This window comes from Antechinus flavipes, chromosome 1 (assembly GCF_016432865.1).
Source record: "Antechinus flavipes isolate AdamAnt ecotype Samford, QLD, Australia chromosome 1, AdamAnt_v2, whole genome shotgun sequence".
NCBI classification, from domain to species: domain Eukaryota; kingdom Metazoa; phylum Chordata; class Mammalia; order Dasyuromorphia; family Dasyuridae; genus Antechinus; species Antechinus flavipes.
This window is the reverse complement of record NC_067398.1, coordinates 575349375-575364369: the sequence shown is the minus strand read 5'-3', so window position 1 is coordinate 575364369 and position 14995 is coordinate 575349375. Positions and strand designations below refer to the sequence as shown.

General features: G+C 34.2%; 1 protein-coding gene across 2 annotated transcripts in view; it reads left to right on the top strand.

Annotated features, from left to right (window-relative positions):
- The window catches only part of RUNX1T1 (RUNX1 partner transcriptional co-repressor 1), a 174899-nt gene that overhangs the window by 9238 nt on the left and 150666 nt on the right, over positions 1-14995 (top strand). The window lies entirely within an intron of this gene.

The window sequence follows — 14995 nt, the reverse complement described above, 5'->3', positions numbered from 1 at the left end:
GGGGGAAGGCTGCATTTTTATTTCCTTCCCTCCCTCTCTTTCCAAATGATGCAGAAGTCAATAAGACTAGGAGAAGTGAAGATGTAACCTGTTATCTGTCTCTCCTCTTAGCTGGCGGAGAGAATTTACATTTAAAGATTAGCTGGGGGAGAAAGAGAAATCTGCCTTTTGTTGTGGGGTTAGGAGGAGGCATCAGTTCTGGCCTTGGCGCTATCTCCTATCACCTCCGCTATCCAAACAGGACTCACAAAGGTGAGATTACCCAAAGGGCCTTATCTCTAATTGGGTTTAGTTTTGCTGGTTTGAATGGGTTTAGGAAGACTCAAGGATTGGGGAGGGGGATAATAGATTATTTATTGATTGGACTTTAAAAGCTATTAAAAGGAGGAAATAAACTGCCCAGTGACTTTATTATATATACATATTATACATACATACTTTATATATATATACACATTATATTTACATCTTATATACATTTATATGTATACATTATATTTATACAACATATAAATACATTTATGTATACATGTATATATATGTATATATAGGAATAAAATGTATATATGTATAATATGTATATATAAAGTATATGTATGTATTTAAAGTAAGACTTTGGAGAGACTCCCTTTATATTAGATGATCCCTGAATGAAGCTGCAGATGGTTTTAGATGGCTTTGAATGACTTAAGTGTTTTATCTTCCCTCTCTGTCTTCTACCTCATTGTAGTTTGAAAAAAAAAAAAAAGTTATATGCTTGCAGGGTGCATCTGTTTAAGTACAATGGATCAGGGTAAAGGGTGAAGGAATCCAGAAGCCTTTGGTGCTTGGCTTTGCTTTTTCTTGGAGTGGTTTTTTTGGACGAGTGAGAAGTTGTTAAGAAAATTTGGATTGGTGAGAAAAACAAATGAGCACTATTTTAATTTTGGACTAATCTGGTGGTTTTACTGTATGCTCTCAGCTCCTTAGTCCAGAGGAAAGATTGCTTTAAATATGTTAGCTATGTCAGATAGATTTGCTTTAAAATTATCATTTCCATTTCATGTTTGGAAGTGTAACTCAAAATTCTTCATGGGACAAAGAGTGAATTTTCAGTTTTGGAAGCTAAAAATTGACTATTGGAAGGAAAAAAAATTGAAAAAATGTGTTCCTTCCAATAAGCAAGGTAAAAAAGGTGTTTGTATAAATATATAGATATGATCCAGTAACTAAAAGCCTAATTAAAATTTGTTTAAAGCCAAGGGGGCATGTATCCTTGTTGACAGCAGCAGATCGATTGGATAAGACAATAGAGTCCCATTATTTTACTTCTATTGACTGAACATATTGACATTTCAGGTTTGCGATTGCCTCAGTGAGCATGATGAAACATTGAAATTCACAGACCAACTAGCTAGAGTGGCACATATATTACTGTATGTCATCTCTGCCTTCGGGTTACCTTATCACTGAAGCAGAATGGTAATGGATGGCAGAAGAGTACTTCACATGGGTTAGGGCTCCATCAGTTAAGAAACTGACATGGACCAGGTCTTTGGAGCATCTTTAATTATACCTAGAATTATGTGCAGGAAGGTGCTCCTTAGTTGTTGTGAGGAGGGAGGGAGGGTGCAGCATTTTGAGTTTACCATCTGAGAAACAGACTGGCTAAACAAGGTCCTTATATTTCATGTTTCATAAGCTAGAAGACTTGTTTTAAACTTTTGCATTTAACACACCAGCCAATATCAGTAGTGAATTGTTGGAGTTGTAATTTAGATGCTTGCCAGGTTGGGCTGGGATGACATCTGTTCTTTCACAGTCTGGGATACTCCAACCCCCAAGCACCTGCTAAAGCTACATCTAATATAAAACATGTCTAAGGATAGTAAAGCAAACTTCGAAATAAGGTTAATGGTCTGGGGCTTTTTTTTTTTTTTTTTTTTTTTTTTTTGACTTCTGCTCTATTTTTGATTGATAATAACAGGAAAACAAGAAAAATTTAGGAATACATGTATATGGGTATTTAAATATATGATCTGAACACACACATACACACAGAATATATGAATAAAGTCTCTGTAGTTAGGGACAGAAATATCAACTATAAGCTGTTCACCTTCTTATTCTCCTTACATTTTTTGGAAACTTATTTTCAATTATCTTTGACTATATAATGAAATTGTGTCTTGGGCAAACCGAGGAAGGACGAGAATTTTAAGCAGACAAAGAGCTTAAAATGTAAAGAACCAATAATGATGCAACTCATTTTTAAAAGTTCAATGTAAATATAAAACAGTATTATACTATGTACAATGTGTGTGTATATATGTATATAAATTGTTGGCAATAAGTAGGCCACTGATGCTCTGAAAGATGGTTAGAAGAAAACTAGTCCTTTATACCATTTTCATGAAAATATTAGGTTTCTGTTTGATCAGCAGGTGCTGCAAAGATGAAAGCCATGTGTACATTTTCAGAAGGCCAAAAGTGTCAATTCAGAAAAGGAAAGTGATAAGAGAAAATGCAATCAGTTTTCCTGTTTTCAATTTGCGCAGGATTTGAAGAGCTGTTTTGTTAAACTGCTACATCTGCTCCAATATGAATATTGAACTACTTCCACTAAAAATAACACCCTGTAATTTGGAAGCTAGTGCAATCTTTTGTTAATGCAAGTGGGTTATTTAAAAACAACAAAAAAAAAATACAAAAAAACCCCAATTTTCTATTCTGAAAATCTCTTGCCTAATATGCATTTTTGTTTATTGGCACTTTTATCTTTAGCAGATAAAATGGTATTATGCAATTAGGACTTGATCTTGCTTGGCTGTGAAAGAGGTATCCATAGGTGAAGATCAGAGTGGCTTCCATAAAACAAAATACATTTTTTTAATCTTAAAAAATACTGCATAAGTATATTCTAATTCTTTGAAACTAGTTATTACTTACATGTTCCAGTAGTACATTATTTTTACCCATTGCCAACTAATAGGACATACAGTTAACAATATTCCATTGCACAGTGAGCTTTCTTTGATTTATTTCACCCTTATTATACCTGCAAATTTAAGTTTAAACCAATCAAGAATATTTTACTTACAGAGGCTTTCAGAATAATTTTTTTCAGGCTTAAATAAAATGATTAAATTATGCTTGAGTGCCTGCATACAAAAGCATTGGTTTAATAGTGCTGCTAATCAAATAAGTTTTATGGACGCGGAAAGCACCCCATTAGAGAAAAATTGGAAGCATTTTACCAGTGACATATTCAGGAAAAAGAAAGGTTTGTTTTCAACCATTTAAAGTTAATGATGATGGTAAATAATAATAATAATAACTCATCCCTTTTTTAGATAGTCCTATTGAAATTATCATTTGATCCTATATCTTGAATGGAAAAAATAAGTGAATGAAAACACTTTTCTTTGTGGAACATAAACATGGGAAACTAATATTTCAAGAAAGATTAACATTTTAAAAAATTCAATTTATTTTCAGTTCTAAATTCTCTTCCCTTACTCCAACCCTTTCCCCTACCATTTGAAAGAAAATAAGAGACACAAAACCCTTACAAATAAGAAGAAATGAAAAACAAATTTAAATTCTGAAATTTGGATGAAGCTCTGTGATTTACTCAATTTATATTTTTACAAATAGATTGATTTGTAATTTCATCATGTCCGACTCTTTGTGATCCTATGTACCATACTGTTGGGTTATATCTTTCTCCAGTGGATTAAAAAACAACAACAACAACAACAAAAAAAAAAAACATGTAAAGTGACTTGCCCAGAGTCACATAGCTAGTGAGTGTCTTACACTGAATTTGAACTCAGTCTTTTGACTTCATTTATCTTCTGAAACACTTAGCAGCCTCCTAAAGTAAATAACTGACTTGTAAAGTTTAAGTAATGGTCATTAGGAAAATGATAGTTATTGATCCTTGTTACTTACATTAGTATACTCTAAAGCTTTTAAAGAAAATCACAATCTTGTGTATAGCTAAAAAACAATCCACTAAATTAGCATGTTTGATAACATTTGTCTCTTAAAACTCCATCTATTTAAAAAAAAATGCCCAGTTTGAAGCCTGTATTTTGCATGCAATAAATCAAAACAAGATTCAGTTGTACTATCTATAATTTAGAATGTAAGATGAAAAAAATTTAAATTTTGTTCTAAAACTTTCAGAGCTTAGTGATATAAAGTAGGCATATACACTTAATGTTCAGTACCTAATATCTAATAAACTTAAGTAATGACGCTGAGCCACCTATTCATGTACAAAATTCACCCCAGTTAGTTTGTACAATTTCTTACCATGTATGTCAATTCAATTGAAATACAGACAGTATTACAGACTGAGTGGTATTGTCAGTATTTCCATGGGAAAGCTTCCAGTAACCCTTGTGCTTGTGAAATAATGTCAATGCCTTCTCCACTGGAGCCAGTATGAGTTTAATGTACCATTCTTAATGTTTAGAACACCGAGCTTTTCCAATGTCTCTGTTTTGGGGAAAGGTTAAAACTATTTACAGCATTTGGAACCATTAGCAAGAGATGGGCTTCTGCAAACACTACCAAAAGTCTGATATTTTTCTTAAATTTTACATTAATAGAATGTCTCATTAACCCAAGAAGGAAGAAGTCATGTTTTTTTTTTTTTGTTTTGTTTTGTTTTGTTTTGTTTTTGTTGTTGTTGTTGTTGTTGTTGTTGCTGTTGTCGTTTTTTATGGCTAACTTTAATTAAGGTCATTAAGGCAAACACCCTATTTTGGTAAAAATGACTAGAGAACACTAGTTCAATTGAGTAGATTGAGAAGTATTGAAAGAAAGATATAGGGCCCCAGCTCTTAAACTTTGCCCCATTATTTGTTCTACAATTTACCTACTCGGAATGTGACTGCCCAGGTTCATTTAATTTATTCAAACCTGGGGCTTCTATCACTAACCTCAGCTTGAGAATTTTTCAGTTGTTGGAATAGGGAATCCCTAGGGTATTATGTAGTTGCTGGTTTTCATCAAGATCTGGCTATGTTCCAATGGTGAGGGAAGTTAGTTATTCTAAGTATATTTTACATTTTCAAAACTGTATTTGAAAGTAAACTTCCTTATAGAATGCTCTTGGCTATCAAGTTGCAAAATGCTCTTTGAGAATTATATGTGAAGATTAAAAACCAGCTTCTTTTTTATAGTATTAATCCCATTTCTTTTAATAGTGAGATTCTAGGTGTATCTGCTTTATTTTGTTAGATTTTTCTTTTCTTTTCTTTTTTTTTTTTTTTTTTATTTTCCTTTCCTATATTCTATGATCAGAAAAGATTTCACATGGACTCTGATAGAATTCTTTTACTTTTATCTATAAATATAGAAGGAAAGATAATAGGAAACTTTACCATGGATGGCAAAGAGAAACATTTTAATGGTAATATAATACTTGTTAACCTTTGACAAAATTTGACAAAGTTTGCAAAAATGGTTTACCTAAATGGACTTATTCAGTCTCATAAAAACCCTGTGACATATTCTTTATAAATAACCTAATTTTACAGATGAGGACAACTGAAGCTCAGAAAGACTGAGTGCAAGCCTGTCTCAGGGTCAACTCAATTAATAGAAGTCAGAGTTGGAATTTGAACAGTCTGTCCTGATTCTGCCTCTGTCTCTAATCAAGTATGGGAATCCGTATGGAACATTGTCTTCCTACACATCAGTATGTATGGAACATTATAATGTACTTATTTAAAGCACAATGCTTGGCCATAGTAACTGCTTAAAAAATGTGGACATCAGATGAATTTATTTCATAGTTTGCTCCATGATTTCTGTTAGGCAGCGGATTGCAACAATGTTCTTTATTTTATTATTATTATTTTTTTGTTCATTCATTTAGTCATATTCACCTCTACCTGACTCCATGAACTTCATGCTTAGGATTTTCTTTGCAAAGATAATGGAGTGTTTATAATTTTCTTTTCAGTATGTTGCCATTTCACAGATGAGGAACTGAGGCAAATAAGGATTTTGTGACTTGCTCAGGCTCACACTGATAGTAAGTGTCAGAACTGGATTTACCTGACTCCAAGCAAAGTGCTGTATCCACTTTCTCCTCTAGCAGCCCCTAGCTGTTCTTTATTTAGTCAAGAATTATTGAAGATTTCAGTTGTTGCTTAAAGAAAAGAACCTGATTCATTTCCTTTAGCAGAAGCTGGTCTCTTGTAATAAAATATTAAGATAGAGCACTCATGTAAGAAAGAAGAAATAACTTAAATGTAGTGGTGATGAGTGCGCCTATGCCCTGTTGATATCTGAAATTGAGCATTTTTAAGGATTTTTCAGAAGTCTCAAAGTGAACACTTCTAAGTGTTCATTTCTAACATTTAAAAATTGAAAATAATAGAGGAACCAATGGTATCTGGGAATGAATCTTTTCACCAAATCAGATATAAGATCTTAAGTAGGAAAGTTTCAAAGAAATGGTCCTTTTGATGTTGCCTGATGTAAACCATGTCATTCTCAACTACTCGTAACAAAATCTACAAATTTAGATTTTGCATTAATTTTGAGAATGACAAGAGCTGAGGATTCTGACCAGGGTTGCTTGATGTGGTTTAGGTAGCCAAGGAAGACTAAAAATACATCTAGTTGGCAAGAATTGGAGCCTGATTTACAAAAGTCCCAATAATTGTCACAGGCATGCTTCTCCTGTGATCTAAGAGGTAATGACTTATATTTTTGTCGTGGCCAAGGAATGAATGAAGGAAATAAGCATTTATTAAATACCTACTATGTGCCAGGCACTGTGGCAGGTGCTTTACAAATAGTTTCACCATCCCAGGTGGTAGTTGAAACTTGATATTCGTCAGGATGTTTATTCATTCAATTGTAAGTTATTAAAGATTTGCTCTGTGCAAGTCATTATCCCAGGTGCTGGAGATGCAAAGGAAAAAGAAGGAAAAAAATTGCTTTCCAAGGTACTTGCTCTAATAAGTAAGTTAAAGAAAAGGTACTTGCTCTGATAAGTAGGTAAAAGAAAATTTGAAGGAGAGAGTAACACCAATTGAGAAAAGCTTTCTATCATAGGATGTCATATTTCAGTTGAACTTAAAACGAGTTTTAAAGTGAGAGAGGTGTAAAGCTGACCTGTGTTCCTAGGTTTCCTTGCTGTTGCTTTGGAGGTTGTCATTCTGTACATTAAGCACATATTTTGCAGCAGGCACTATGCTAAATTCTGGAATACAAAGAATGGCAAAAGACAGTTCTTTGCTCTCAAGAAGCTCATAGTTTAATGGGGCATGAACACTAGTCTGTACAAACAAGAAAATAGGATAAATTGGAAATAAACAACAGAGGAAAAGCACTAGAATTCAAGTTGGCAGAAATAATTTGGAGTGCTGTTGAATATAGTGGGAAGTGAGACTGAGGTCTTGCCCTACTTTCCCTTCACAAGAGCAGGGGAACTTATACACATACCTTTCAGGACAATGAGTCACATATCTCTAAATAGGTATTTAATAAGATCCTCGGGAGATGTTATTACTTGAGTGGGTTGGACATTATCATAAAAAGCCTTGTAGAAAACATCACCAAGAGTTTTTAACAACATTGGCTAACCGTGTTCAAGAAGCAGGCAGCCATTACTAAGTTCCAGGGAGAGTACTGGCAGGGTGGTGAGATAATTAGAGCACTAGGAGAGAGGAGCCACACTATAATCCTATTAAAAGGAATATTTGGTAAGAATGCTTCACTGGAGATTAAGGGAGAACGTTCCTAGTGACACTCAGGTAGGGCCTGTTGCCAAGGAGATTAAAGCATACTGCCGCCAGCGACCAGAGAATCCTGCCAAAAAGTTTATAGATAATGGTACATGAGGGGTTGCTATGGCAGGACTGTGGGGCCTGGGAAATAGTATGGCAGAATTGCTAAAAGTATTTAAGATGTACATCAAATGAAGGCTGTGGTTTGTGGAAAAAGCAGATTGAGGAGTCAACTCTAAATTGTTATTTTAATTATCCTGGAGCTAAATGTTTTTTTTTTTTTTTTTTTAATAGCTTGCTTAGGAGATTAATTAGGTATTAGAGGTTTTCCCCCATCCCCTAGTTTTAAGAGTTTTATTAATCTAAAGGTGTATATGTTGCAAAGGTAGCAATGAAATAATAGATAAGGAAAGACAACACAGTTTACTTCCTGAATATATACATATGCTATGTACATAGTGATGAGCAAACACAGCTGGGAAGAGAAGCAGATGATACTGGGACTAGAGCTACAGTGTTTACTGCATTGACATTGTGATCCTTTCCCTAGAATGTACACGTTTTTCCAAGTGACAGTGAGACTGCTTTGACTTTTATCCTGAGTAAGAGAAATTCTTTTTCTTTTTACCCCCTACTCCCATCTGTCATACATACATTCATATCTACATACTAGCTAGGTTTATTTAGGAACCAAAGCCAGATCTGAGTTCTGAGAAACAAATATGGATTATGAATTCTCATCTCTCTGGAATTGGTTAATAGGTGGGTAAGCAAATCAGGTCAGGTCTAAATGGGAAATATAAGTACTATATCTCTAATGGGTTGTCTAAGTTGTGTTTTGGTTTAGCTAAAAGGAGAGTATGTAAAATAAGTTATAAAAGAAATATATATATATATATATATATATGCATATATATCAAAACAGTATATTTCAGTGAGACTCAATTCACTTATAATTTAAGATCATCTGAAAATTAAGATTCTTACACCAAGAAGATACCTTATTTCAAAATCAAATCACTGAATAATTAATTATTGACTGCTCACTGTGTATAAGACACAATGAAAACAGAATTGAGGGAGATATGATGTAAATCAGAAGATATTTTTTATTCAGCTCCTTTCTGAGCAGAAATACCATCCATAGAGTCCCTAAAAAGTGCGCTTCCAAATTCCACTTGAAGTTGTCCAGTGACATGGAACATGCTACTTCCTAAGGCAACCATTAAACTTTTGGGTAGCTCTACTTGTTTGAAAATTTTCTTTCAAATCAATATGTATTTCCTATTTTTCTAATTTACATCTATTCTCCCTAGAGATGCCCTTCAGGGTCAACTAGGACAAAATTTAGTCACTCTTCCACCTGACAGTGCTTCAAACACATGAATAATTATGCCCTTTTTCAAATCCAAGATCTCTTTAAGTCTTCTCATAATATTTCCACTATCTTCAATTAATTCAAGGATAGCAGGACATAAAGTTCCTTTACCTTCTTGACTTTCTTTTAGTGCAGGTGTTCCAGTTTGATAATGTTCTTCCTTCACATACTTAGGACTAATCACAGTACTTAAGATACAATCTGCTCCTGTAGGAACAATCACTTCCCTTCTTTAAGTAACCACTTGTATTTGTTTAACCTAAGGATATATTAGACTTTTTGGCTGTCTTGTGACACACAGGTTGACTCATTAAGTTCATAGTTGCCAAGATTCTGAGATCTTTTACATATGAATTTCTGTCTAGCTACACTTCCTCTGTCTTATCACGGCTTCAAGTTTCATTTTATTTATTAGATGTGGCCCATCATTCTGGTGGCCTATTTATCTTTTTTTAAGATCCCAATACTGCCTTCTAATGTGTCTCCCAGAACTTTGGTACTTTGAAATTTGTTAAATCTTCCATGTATACATCCATCCAAGTAATTGATAAGTGTAATATTGGTTCACTGCTCCCCTTAAGTTTATAGTGAGAGGGTAGATGGGACATGCGGGGAGGGAATTTGACAAATTTGTGACATGTTAATAATAATAATAATAATGATAATAAAAGCTATAGTTAACAGCCCAAGACAACTATAAAGATATTACAAAGCAATATTTCCAAATGAATTAATATAGAAAAAGAGGGCTGGGGTTACATTTATGTGATGCTTAAAGTGATTTCAGAACCCCAGAGTAGTTTAGTGAAAACATTTTTATCCAAAGAGAAAACTGAGGCTCAGAGAAAAGTCAATAACCCATGTTTCTCAGATTCAAAGAAAAGAATGCAAAATGATCTTCCATCCTCTAATCCTCCTTGACTTCTATAGTATTTGATACTGTAGATCATCCTTCTCTCCTTTCTTCATATTTCTGTTCTTTGGCTTTCTCAGTCCTGAATTATCAAGACTATCCTCTGACTTCTGACCATGTTTTTTGACTCATTTTTCCATCCTTAAACATGAGTATTCCCTAAGGTACTATCCTAGCCCGTATTCTCTACATATCACCTTTAACCATTTGTTACCACATGTGTTTTCCTTTGTTTCAAGGATTCCCTCCTTGCAAATGACTTTCACATCTATAGCTTCAACCTGAACTCCTCCCCAGAGCCCAGTTTAGTCTTTTTTCAACTGCATACTGGATATCCCTTATAACCTTAAATTCAATCTGTCTGAAACAGAATGCATCATTTTCTGCTCTCCAACTTCATTTTTGAATCTCAGAAGCATTTTTTCCTGCAAATATTCAAAATCCTATTGTTTCTACCTATGAATTATTTCTTGAATTTGTGTCTTCTTGTCCAGTTATACTGATAATCCTCATTTTTTAGATCTAATTAATCTATGCTTATCTAGACTATTGAAATACTTCCATAACTGGTCTTCTTGCCTTCAATCTATGAAGTCCTTAATGATTTTCAATATATACTGCCTAAATAATCTTAATATCCTCTCTCGTGATCATATGTTAATTCATTAGCAGTCAGTGAATTCTCATTACCTATTGAACAGATCTTACATTCTTTACATTAGGTTTCTAAGAATTCCACTTTGAATTTGACTTACCTTTCCAACTTCCTTTTGCTGCTACTTCTATTCACCTATTATTTTCTTGTTAAACTATCATTTATTACCTTGTCTTTTTCCCCCCATTCTCAACCTGTCCTCTCATTTCTGTGTTTTTGTTCATATATTTTGACATAATTCCCTGCCTCTGAGTAATAGTTGAAATTTATCTATTGTTTCAAACTTTACAAAGCAATTTATTTCAGTGTGTATATATATGTGTTTATATATACATATAAACTCAGACACATATAATTTCATTTGATCATTGTGATTACCCTAGAGAGTAAGTTTTAACCCCATTTAAAAAATATGAAAATGGAGGCTCATTCTATAAGTCACTGAAATGATTCTTATCATTTCTACAGCACCCTATTATAAATTCTTTGAAGGTAAAACCTGTACCCCTCCTCTGTCCCTGGTGCCTTATTAATATTAATAAGAACATTTATTCTATGTTCTTTGTTGTAGAAGAAATTCTAACAGTTCTCCATTTTAAAAAAGAAAAAGAAAACAAAAACAACAAAAAAACTTGCTGAGTTAATATTGATGTTGTAGTCTTTGAAATGGAGTTCAAGTTATACTTTTGAATGATGTGGGTCAGATTTGGCTTAGACATACTAGTCAGGAAGAAAGGCAGAAATGTTGGGGTGGGAAAGTTCAAGTTTTCTAAGGAATAAATCAACAAATATGGGATGTTCATGTAGGAAAATAGAAATAAAGAGATTGGGCTTTCTTAAATACCAAGTTAAAGGTCTTTCTGTATTATAGGATTTCATTATAAAAACTTTCTTTTAGGAAGCTTTGGTTGTTCATGTTATTTAGGATAGATCAGAATGGGGGGAAATTAGAGTCAAGGAGGCCAGTTAAAAGGTATTACAGTAATGCAGCCAAGAAGTGATAAGAAACAGAATTAGGCAATTCTAATTACTGGACAAAAGCTAGATGATTTACACAGGAGATAATAGATTTTTGAGGCTGATTACATTTCTGGGTAAGGGAAAAGGAAAAGGGAGCAGTTGAAATGACTTGACAGATTTCAAACCTAGATTATTAGAGAAATAATGATAACAACAACAGGAATAGGGAAATTGGGATGAATTGTAGCCATGACAGGAATTTTTGAGCCTAGGGCATGTGATTGGGGACAAGGGAGAGGAAGGGACAAGTTGTGAAAGACTGGATATTGGTATGAGGAGGTGGAGTAGAATTCTTCTAAATATCATCAGGTAGCTTCCAATCCATTGCAACAGACATTTATTATTTTGTGCAAGATACTGTGCTAGTTAGGCTTTGGGTATAGAGGGCAAATTAAAATATTTTCTCTTGAGGAGCTTACATTTTATTGGTAGGATAAAAGTATATACATGATGATTTGAAAAATTAATAATAATTGGGGCATTCTGGAAAATTTTGCAGGGTCTTGAAAGAAAGTAAGGCTTCTACGAGATGGAATGGTGGTAGGAAGGCACCCATTCATGTGGAATACACTATGGAAAGCCCAATAGGTGGGAGATGGAATGCCAAATTTAGCAGTGAACACATGACTGTAACTTGATCATATTAGGTTTGAAGAGGAGTAAAATATTGTAAACTTAGAGAATATGGCTGTCTCAGGTTATGAAGGGTGGGTTTTAAAAGTTGAGAAGTTTTCTATTTTATCATAGAAGCAATAGGGAGTTATATGACATTCCATAGCATGGAAATTAAATGACCTGATGTATGCCATAGGAAAATTACTTGGACAACTGTGAGTAAGATCGTAACTTAGTAGTTCATTTAGTAGAATGTGGTGTAGGGGGTTAAGTAAGAGATATTTAGAGTTTAAGTTAGTTTGGTTGTGTGAATAGAGAGATGGATAGAAATGAGAAATATTATGGAGATAGAATGAATAAAATTGCACCTGATTGGGTATAATAGGAAGGAAAAATCAAGAATGACTCTAGAGTTGTGAGTACAAAGATGGTGGCATCCTCATCAGAAAGAAAAACTTGGAAGAAGAGGTGACTTGGGATAGATGGAGAGAATTTCCATTTTAGACATACTGAGTTTGAAATTACAATGGGATATATGAATAGGAAAGTTTAGGAAGAAGTTGGGAAGAATAACTAGAATGTAGGAGAGAGTAATCTGCAAAAAACTGATAGTGTTAGTGGGAAAATGTAGATTATGATGAAGAAATTATGAAATCACTGAGAGAGAATATAGAGAAAGAAACAGAAGATAGCTCAGCATAGAGCCTTATGTATGATACAAAGAGTAAGGTGTTGGTGATGTCCAACAAAGAAGATTGAGAGAGTTTAAGATGAGTTAGGGGAGAGCAGTCTCAAAAACAGATTGGAGAAAATTCAGCATTAGGAAGTTGCCATCCATTAAAGAGGGTCAATAGAAGGGAGGACTAATATAATGTGACTAAAAGTCACTGGGTTTAGAAGTTTAGACATTGTTGATAACCAAGAAGAGAACAAGTTCAATTACATTGTAAACTTAAAAGCAAGATTTCAAGAGATGAGAAGTGAATTGGAAAAAGGGAATTGGAGATCCAAGTGAATACAGAAGCAAAGAATATAGACAACTTTTCTAGAATCTTGGCTTCTACAAGGAGGGAGAGATAATAATAATATCCATCTCAAAAACAAATTGGAGAAAACCTTCAGCAGTGGGATGTTGCCATCCATTAAAGAGACTCAAGAGAGAAGAGGACTAATATAATCATTGGGTTTAGAAGTTTGGAGATTGTTGATAATCTTGGAGAGAACAAGTTCACTTATGTTATGAAGTTGAAAAAAAGATTTTGAGATATGAAGAGTGAATTAGAAGTGAAAATGGAAGCAAAGAATGTAGACAACTTTTCTAGGATCTTGACTATTAAAAGGGAGGAGATATAATAATAATAATAATAATAACAACTTGTTCTTGTTAATGAGGTTCTGGTTAAGCTGCTGGCCTTCCTTTTTTGACTCCCTTTTATACTTTTATCATCACATTTGTGCTTACAGATAGGTGGAACCTGTAGTAATTGATTATGGTGGGCTAAGCCCAACACAAAGAAGTTGTCTCTAGGGGCTGTTGAGATGCAAAATTGATGGGAGTGAGAGCTTACCTTGGCTATGGGTGTGTGTAAGTGTTGAAGTAAGCTTATTGAGTCAAATGAATTTCTTTGTGTTGAGAAAAAAGAAAGTGATATCTTAACTTAGGTGGGGAACTTAGGACATTTGGGTGTCCATTCTTGCTGAACTTGAGCTAAACCACTGGATAGCCTATCTTGAGCCTGTGACGAGCAAGATAGACACATATTCTTTTTCTCCCTTGCAAAGAACCCACCTCTTCTCCTACATAAAGAAGTTTAAAGATTCCTTGACATAAGTATTACTACTTTGGAGATAGAGTTGAAAGTAGAGATCTGGAAAGTCACCTTGCACATGAATAGATCTAGAGATGGGAGGACATTTGAGGCTGTATGTTTCCCTCTCCATCCCTTTTTTTTTTTTTTAAATAGAAGAAGACACTGAAGGTCAAAGTAATTAAGTGATTTGCCTTAGATCAACACAGGTAATAAACATCAAGGGAACCTCGTGTAGAGGAAGGATTCTTAACCTGGGATTCCTGACCCCCTAGGCACAGGAGTCCTCAAACTTTTTAAATAGGGGGCCAGTTCACTGTCCCTCAGACTGTTGGAGGGCCGTACTAGAGTAAAAACAAAAACTTTGTTTTGTGGGCCTTTAAATGAAGAAACTTCTTAGCTCTGGGTAAGGGTGATAAATGTCCTCAGGTGCCACATCTGGCCCGGGGCCATAGTTTGAGGACCCCTGCAGGGTGTGTTCATGGAGAGAAAACAGGGGGCCCATGTGTTTGGATTAAAAAAGTATATCTTTGTGTTAATATAATTTCATTATGGAATACATATAATCATATAGCAATAATAGCTAATATAATTGATATCCTTGGTGATCCAGTTTATTATATATATTTTAAAATACTGTGAGAAGGGAGGTCTATAGGTTCCATTGGACTGTTAAATGGGTCTGTAACAGATCCACAGAAGGTTAAGAACCACTGGTGTAGAGGGTAATAAGCAGAGGCTTGAGTTGTGCATTGAAAATCAGCTTTAGGTGTATGAAAGAGAAAGGGAAGTTATCAGAGGACTTGGCAAGAACATTCAGAGAGGGAAGCAAACATATATAGATATTAATTTAAGGAAAGACTTTTTCAA